General features: G+C 38.1%; 1 protein-coding gene across 4 annotated transcripts in view; it reads right to left on the bottom strand.

The window, feature by feature from the left end:
* Nucleotides 1–281: 281 nt before the first annotated feature.
* The window catches only part of LOC134211975 (semaphorin-1A), a 597,712-nt gene continuing 589,145 nt past the window's right edge, over nucleotides 282–8,848 (bottom strand). For 3 of the 4 annotated variants that reach the window (XM_062689410.1, XM_062689411.1, XM_062689413.1), the window contains 2 exons: nucleotides 4,925–4,994; nucleotides 282–4,858 (listed from right to left, as the gene is read on the bottom strand). The gene's annotated coding sequence lies outside the window, so the exon portion shown is untranslated. Of the gene's footprint in view, nucleotides 4,859–4,924; nucleotides 5,008–8,848 lie in introns of all 4 variants that reach the window. The other variant, XM_062689412.1, reaches the window with a different exon arrangement.

Genomic DNA, 8,848 nt, shown 5'->3' with positions numbered 1-8,848 from the left:
CGATGGGCAGGACATGTTGCAAGAATGCCGGACAGCAACCCTGCAAAGATGGTGTTCGCTTCCGATCCGGCAGGTACGAGACGGCGTGGAGCGCAGCGAGCGAGATGGGCAGACCAGGTGCAGAACGACTTGGCGAGCGTGGGGCGTATCCGAGGATGGAGAGATGCGGCCTCGAACCGTGCATTGTGGCGTCAAATTGTTGATTCAGTGTTATCTGTTTAGATGTTAACTAAATAAATGAAATGAATGAATGTGATATAGGTACGCCAAATTAACAAATCTATAAGAAAATAAATATATTGTATCAAAAAATCATACTTAGCACTACGTTTTGACACAGCTTGCCCTGAATAACTAAAACAAAGGGAAAATAAACCCATCATAAAACCAAAGGTGCCTATAAATTTCGATAAACTAATTTCACTCTTGCACGTTGCCAGCTTTTGAGGATTCTTCAATACCTATATTTTACAGACTTTGACTGGTGCACAATTTGAAAAATATAAATCAGACTAAATGATTCTTTCCGGTTACTACCGGATGTTACTTAAAATTTAGACAAAAAAAAACTGTTTTATAGTATGTTCACCTATTCCTACTTAACACGAAAAATGAAACGATTTCAACAACCAAAACATAACTTCAAAAAAAATTAACTAACTTTCAGATCATGTTTTTTGTCATTAGTTGGTTCGGATTCTGTAATATTCTATTATTTTCGACATAGTAACTAATCAGTGAGTATCCGGTATACTTTTTCTACAAAATAATGACGATAATAATAATAATAATGAAATAAATTCGTAAAGCATAGATTGTTTGGGTGATTCAAAGACTAGCAGAGTGGCATACTACCCGTACAACAGAATGGTTAAACCTGAAAAAAATTATCAATTTTAATCATTCCTTATTAGTTTACATGTACTGATTTGTAGTCGGGTCACTGGGTTTTCACTTTTAAATGTTACAAGTGTGCTTAAAAAAATAATTGTATCAATTTTTATGGCAAAAAAATAACAATGCCAACACTGTTGATTGTAAGTTCTTTGCAAAAGTTATCGAATGATTCGTGGTGGCACTTACGTGTCTTCATTACCCTTTTTCATCCCTTCATAATGATTTCATAGGAATTATTTGAAATCGTCGTTTGGACCATGAAAGAGCAATTGCATCAGATATATTAATGTATGATTATTCCAAATCAAAATCATATTGATAAGAATCATTAAAAATCAAATAGTTTCACGTTGGAATCAAATTTTTGACGGGGAAGGGCCGTTGGGCCGAAGCCTACATAGCCGAAAGGTAATTTTCCGAATATGTCGTTTGGCCGAACAAACCATTAGACCGAAACTCACCTGACCGAAAACAGTTTGGGTGAAACAGACATATGGCGATAATGTCACTTAGCCAAAATATTCGTTTGGCCGAAATGGTCGTTTGGCAGGAAAAGTCATAAGACCGAAAATGTTATTTGGCTGAAACGGTTGTGCGGCCGAAAGTGTCGTTTGACCTAACTGCTCATATTGCCGAAAAATTCGTTGGGCCGAATAGTTCATTTGGCTAAAAATGCCACTTGGGCGAAATTCTCGTTTGGCAGAAAGGGCCATTTAGCTGAATGAGGAGACATTTTTTGGCAATTTGACCTATTGAACGGCCGAACGGATCGACATTTTTGGCCGTATTACCCGTTCAGCAAATGGTATTTGCGAACAAACAGCCCTTCCTACAAAACTACCACTTCGGTCAAATGCAATTTTCGCCCACGACCTATTCGGCCAAATGACCTGTTAGGGCATTTTTTGACCTAATAAATGCTTCGGCCAAATTAAGTTCGTCTAGATGGCTTTCGGCTTAAACACTTAATTTTTTTTCGCCGAGTTCTCAGCATTTTTTGTTTATTTTCCCGAGGTGGGCATCGCCGAGTTTCAGCAAACATGATTTTTACCGAGATCTCAGTAAAAGTGACGTTTCAGTAGCTGAGATACAGCAAATATTTTACTGAGAATGTGTGTAACGTGTTATTCGGCAAAGTGGCATTCGGCCAAATCGCGTTCCGCTGAATGACTTTCGGTCGTTCGTTTTTTTAAAGGTTTCTCGTAGAGTGTCCGAAGAACGGCTTATGAACAATAAAAAGAACAAAAATATTGTTGAAATTCCGCTGAAAATTCTTCGTGGGAATTCCGAGCAATTTACCACAGAAAATTAAAAAAAATCTGTGAAATTCCTATGGAAATTTCAGAGAGTTTCCTGGGAAACTCCCGAAGAATTCAATGAAGAAAATTCTGAACAATTTTCCGTTGAATTCCTTGTTGAAATTCAAAGAATTTCTTGTTGAAATTTTCATTTTCAAACAATTTTCCGTGGTGACCTAATTTTTTCAGTGAAAATTTCAAAGAAATTCCCGTAGTAACTTAAGAGTATTTGTCGTTGAAAATTTGAAAAACTTACTGGGGATTAGATTTTCTCGGTGAGAATTAAGGTTCCCCCAAACACACGCGACGCGACAGTCGCGACGCGATTCTATCGCTTGAAATGATAGAATAAAAATGAATTTCTGTCTGTCAGTACCTTATAGACTCCGAAACTACTGAATCGACCGGCGTGAAAATCTGTATGTAGAGGTTTTTGAGACCGGGGAAGGTTCTTAAGATGGTTCGAGACTCCTCCCTCCTTTGGAAACGGGGGCTCCCATACAAATGAAACAGAAATTTCTGCATAACTCCAGAACTAAGCAGAGAATAAATCAGTTTTTGGCTTGAAGTTTTTCCTGCTTCCTCGGTATGTTCGGTTAAAAACCTAAGTTCTCTACTAACTGTAGCTACGAAAAATTGTTCAGCATCGGTAAAACTCGATACACTCCGGATGAATCCTTTCCTAACGAGAATTCGACAATATTTACGACCTCAAAATGTTGCACATGTTTCTAGTTTCTTGGGTTTTAGGGTATAGAGTGATTGTGTTAAATTCGTTTCGTTTTGTGCAAATTGAACAAATTTACTTATAAAGAGAGTACTTTCTCATTCTTCAACAGTGCCTTTGGCGATATAATGTTAAACTATCACCAACTGGATGATTATAGGCTCATTTATTCAAATGTCCTGGATCTATCTAAGATCTAAACAATTAAACAATTTAAAATATTTGGTTTCAACGATTTTTTTTTGGGACGGACATAGGAAGACCTTCACATGAGAGCATTTGAAATTTTTGGGAGTGCTCCCTTTGATTTTTAATTCTGCCAGTTTTCTTTGAATCACCTCACAACCTTATTGGAAATCATAACTCGCAGTAGTCTAAAGTTTGGCTTGATAACAGGTATGCTAAAGTTCAACGAAATCAGGCGAAATCAAAAGTAACTCGAGCCAATAAATGGATAATGTACTTACTGTGATGATGAAAAAGTGTCGGTGTTCGAGGCTTTGACTTGGCTTCCCGTCGACCTTGTTTTGGTTTTCTCCTTACTGTGTATTAGAATCTGTTCTCTTTAATACTGCGGCAAAAAATGTGTTCCTATATAGTTTTCTGCTTATCTAGCAATTACAACGCGCAGTGTAACTTGTAACACACTGCAATACTATTTTTGATGCAAAAATCCCTAATAGTTTGAAGATTATAATATATATGCACTGTTTATCGTATTTACACTCGAGTATTCTGCGTTACTCTCACAAGACATTTCCGATCTATATAATATCAGTTTGAAATGGATGCGTGTCTTTTTCTTTAGCCTTTAAATGCGCATTAAACTTAGGCGGATGCATTTACCCTAATTGTTGCTTTACGTTTTTTTTAGCGAATGAAAGCGATTAAATTATTTCTCCTCGTGCCCGATAAGCACTCCCGTTATTGTGTCTATCGTTTCTCATCGATTTGAGGTTTACCGTTTGTGCCTGTGTTTGACCAACGGTCCGACCTACGGGCACAATGACACGAAACGCGCAGCAAAAGCTTCAGCAAAAGCCAAAAAAATCAACTCAACCGCAATGGAAGCCACGTGTTTAAAAACTCTCATTATCCTCTAAGTTTTCCGTAGTTTTCAGTACTAACATGTCGAACTCCTTGGGGTCCCCGCTGGCACTGTTGCGGCGCGGGGACAGTCTGCTTGTCTTGTGCCGCTGCTGCGACTGCCGATGATTACTACTACTATTCCACAACCCACTAGTGCCACCGTCTACTCCCTTTCTGCGAAGTCTTCTCCTTCGTTCGTGCTCTTCCTCGTCGAACGCTGCTCCACCGCCACTTAGGTTACCGGCTTCGAGATCGGCAGCCGTGCAGGTGACTGCTGACTCGATCGAGTGGTAAGAATCGTTCCGTGCTGTACTTTTGACCGCGTTGCTCTTCAGCATGAAGCTGAAGTCGTTCCACTTATCGTTGAGGTTGGCCAACTTCTGGTTGAAATTGTGCGCCAGCGAGAGGCTGAGTGCCATCTTGAGCCGACCTCCGACCGGACGTTTCGGAGTCGTGGGCGGTGTGATGATCGAAAGGGAGGACGATGTTGAAAGACGATTCAGTTTCCTGTTGTTGGTTTCACTGCTTTGGCTGTTTCTGTTGCGTAGAATGACGGATGTCATTTCCGTTGCTGCTGCCGCTGTTGTTGCCTCTTCGCTGTCATCGTGCTGGAATGGGACACCGGGTCTACTGTTGCTGCTGCTTCTGCTTGGATGATGCGGTGGTGGTCGCAGTGGTGGCGGGGGTTTATTTAATAATCAATCTCTATAAATATAACTACAGTTTTTTGGGCTTTCTTGTGGACTAGGACTACTCGAGGGAGGCGCCGGACTAGAACTACTGTTGGACATGACTGGGGAAGATCCGGAACTGGAATTCTGTGGACTATCGGAACGATGTTGCGTTACTGTGGGTGAGACAAAATGACTGAGTTTTAAACAAATGTTTGCATAAAATATTCTGTTTCGCTTACCTATGCCATGCCGGGGCGGCTGCCTTTTCATTCGGCCGAGACTTCTGTTACGAGTGTTGGTATTAAGGACCTATATAAAAATGCTATTTTTTAATTATTCTCCATTATCAACAGTTGATTGAAAGTTTTATATTAATCAAAACATACAGAAAGAATGAGGCATTGCATAGTTATAAAGTATCAGTAATTATCTTTTCTAGCTATCAATGGCAATATCAGTAGGGCTGTATAGGAATCTAGGAAGCTACTTAGGGTCACTTTTGAAACAGGTCGATTGGAATCTGGTTACGCATGTAGACCTTGAGGCCTCGCTTCATGGGTTTCTTGGAAAACCATGAAGATGTGTCATGGACGCATTCTATTCTATGTACCCTAAAAGGCATGTACCACCTTCAGTACAGACCGATAGATCTCTGGTTACTCGTTTAGATCTTAAGGACTCTAGGGTTTTTTTGATGATCATGAAAATATGCCAACTGCGCATTCTATTATGTATACCATGAGGGCATGTACCACTTTTGAAACAGGTCGATTGAATTATGAATACGCATGTAGCCATCAAGGCTTAACTGCAGGGCTTTTTTGGAGGACCATATAGGGTATGTATCACTTTTGAAACAGGCCAATAGATCTCTGGCTACGCGGTTAGATCTTGAAGTCGTACTCTACATATGGAAGACCAAGAACTTATGCCATGAGCGCATTTAATGCTTTGTATAACAAAAGACAAGTCTAAACCCCAAAGGGCACTCGGCGTATTCATAAGCGCTATAGACTCAACATGGGTCTATAGCGCTTATGAATACGCCGGAAATGCCTTCAGTTGAGCTGGTAGATCTGATGTCCTAACTCCATGGAAATCTTAGACAACCAAGAATACCAAAAAAGGGATAAAACTGAGGTTGAGTTGGTAAATGTGAGGTCTGAGTTCCATGGAGTTCTTGGATGATCGAGAATACTTGAGAATAAATAATATATCATATGTGTTCCTATATCAACATAGCTCTTGTTGACTACTTTGAAATTTTGATTATTAGTTGCTGTACCCTTTCATACTACGCACCAAAAACATCTTAAGGTCTCTACACCCAAATAATTGGATGACTCTGATACCAAAAAGAAATGAACGAACCTAATACCGAAATTGAAAAAAGATACATTTTATACTACAAATAAGTTAATTATAAAACTTTGATTACCTTATTGCCCGTTGCATCAATTTTTAGACTCTGGCGCAACTTCGTTTTGCTTTTAATTTTCAGCGTGCGCACCAATACATTCAAACTATATTTGTAATTGTTTTATTTTTGTTGTTATTTATCTGACATACGTGTTTTTGTTTACCCAAACAAACAGCAAACAGTGTTAATTCATTTATTTGTGTGACACGGGAAAAAGATTCACGCAAATAATTTTCGCGCAGGGGTCTAATAAGGCGGAATCTGCGCAATAATATTGCATTTTTTTTTGAACAGCGATATTTTTTTTTTAATAACGATATACTTTTTGAATAGCGAGCCTTCAGGGGGCGCCAAAATTAATGCTTGCTTTATAAGAAATAGAACGAATTTATTAGTTATGGGCCATGTAATAACCAAATACTGACTATGAATTGGTCCAAAGGTCCAACAAACAATGAACATTGGGGGCCATCCAGAAACCACGTGGTCATATTTTTGAAGATTTTCAACCCCCCCTCCCCCCATGTGGTCTATCGTGGTCATTTGGCAGACCCCCTCCCCCCCCCCTTTGACCACGTGGTTTTTAAAAACCTATGTAACTAAAACATATGGTTAATCCGATCAATTTTGAAGATGGACAAATTCAACTGATTCAAAATCAAACTAAAACCCAGCATGGAAATTATAAATTTTCATTATTTCGAAGATTCTATTTTTTCTCTAATAAATAATCTAGAGCTGGCTCATCTCTCAAAATTTCTAATTCTTCATTGAAATTTTATTTTGATATTGACTCGTGGAATCCAATGATGCCATACTAAACATATTTTCTCGTTCACTCTGATGTCTTTCGAATAATTTCCCAAGGAACTTCTATTCCATATCTCGAATATGCTTCAGTCAATGGTGGACTCATAGAAGAATGAATGTATTATACTGCCGCTAACCACAAGTCGAGCACATCTGTATATGGGCCTCCATATACATATCCCGAGCAACCAGAAGTTCGGATAAGAAGGGCTATTTTGGCTTAATCAGCTCTCATTTTAAGTAATTTTTTGTATGTAACGGAACTTTAAGTGAACTTTAAAGTTCCGTTAAGGATGCTTGGAACTTGATGTGAACCATAGTGAACCAATTAGTTCGGTTATGAGTAAATTTAAGTAAAATCTGAACTTCTGGTTGCTTGGGATGTGCTCGACTTGCGGTTAGCGGCAGTATAGATCAATTATCATTTTGGAGTTCGGATCATTCGATTTATCCAATTAACCAAATTTTGAATGATGTATGATATAATATCCCATTAGGTCCATTGGGTTGATATGGCAATTGTTATTTGTACAAGCTACTACAGACTTTTTAGTTAAAAAAATTATATTGAGCTTTTTAATGGAATGTCTATACTTGTCATAAGACGAGTTTGTACCTTCCCATTTAATTCCACCACTTGATTGTACCTTGACAGATACGTATTTCGACCCCAACAGTAAGGTCGTCTTCAGTGTTTCGTACTTGACTCGACTTAGGTTATACAAAACTTTTAGGTTTTAAAAAACGTCCTGGAAGTCGTAATGTTTGAACTACTTAATCATTCAAGTCCGTGAACCCAGTGCTTCTAAGGCCCTACAAAAAAGGCATAGTCATTGTGCAGCTTAATGTTGACTCAAGATAATTTTGGGTACCTTGTCTCTTAGATCTCATGTTAATGGAAATTAGGATCATATGCTTATTTCATCGGATTGGGTACATACCGATGATGAAGACATTACAAATGTCATGATTGATCACCCGAGAAGTCGTGGGCTGAACTTGAGAGCAATCACTGGCTTAACGTTCAGGATGACCCATCTTATCTGAGTGTTCAGAATGATTCAAACATTTCAACTTCATTTGCATGCTCTTAGAATCGAAATCTTCCCAAAGTTTCGGATAACTGAGTTTTCAGGGTCAGTCAAATTTGAGCTCCCATTTTTTTCTGTAAAACCAATATCTAGATGAACAATTTTACTGAAGAAAATGGTGGTCTAGCTCTCTTTGTGATTTAATAGCCAATCTAAAACGCTGGGCATATATGACCCATCCGTCCTGAAAGGGTTGAGATTTGTTTTGGAATTCAATTTCAATCGTTATTATAACACTATTTATTACCCTAGATTGTTTTAGGAATTGGAGTGTTTTTATCTGGAACACTGCCACTTTTTTTCATATCGCCGGACTCTTCTTAGTTCTAAGACCCTTTTATGAATTTAAAAAGTATTTTATTTAGAATTTCATGTTGATTTTTTAAATGCAAACTTCTCTATGTCATAACCTTTTTCATACGCACTACTAGAATTTTGTGCATTATTGATCGAAAAATTTAAAAATGAACCTAAATGTTCTAATTAGGTGCATTAATCAATTTTTCGATCAATTAGCCTAATTATTCAATATCATAAGAACTAGGCTTCTTAATCCTAAATAATTGCCTACATGTATTGCTTGGATGAATTTTAAATTCCAAGATCTTCCTAATTTTCAAGAATAATTATTCTGGAGTTGCAAGGGAAACCCTTCAGAATAGTTAGAAGAAATTCTTCGGAGTCTCCACGGAAAAATCTTCAGTATTTCAACGATTTTTTTTCGAAATTCTGTGGAAAAGTTCCTAAAAAAGGTTCGGTAGAAATTTTGAAGAACTAGAAGAATCCGTAGAAGGCTCCTAAATGCATGAAAATTCAATAAACATCAAATTCGAAGAACTTCC

The sequence above is a fragment of the Armigeres subalbatus genome, chromosome 2, assembly GCF_024139115.2.
Source record: "Armigeres subalbatus isolate Guangzhou_Male chromosome 2, GZ_Asu_2, whole genome shotgun sequence".
Lineage (NCBI taxonomy): Eukaryota > Metazoa > Arthropoda > Insecta > Diptera > Culicidae > Armigeres > Armigeres subalbatus.
Note: the sequence above shows the minus strand (reverse complement) of the source record. Positions and strands in the feature narration are given on the sequence as shown.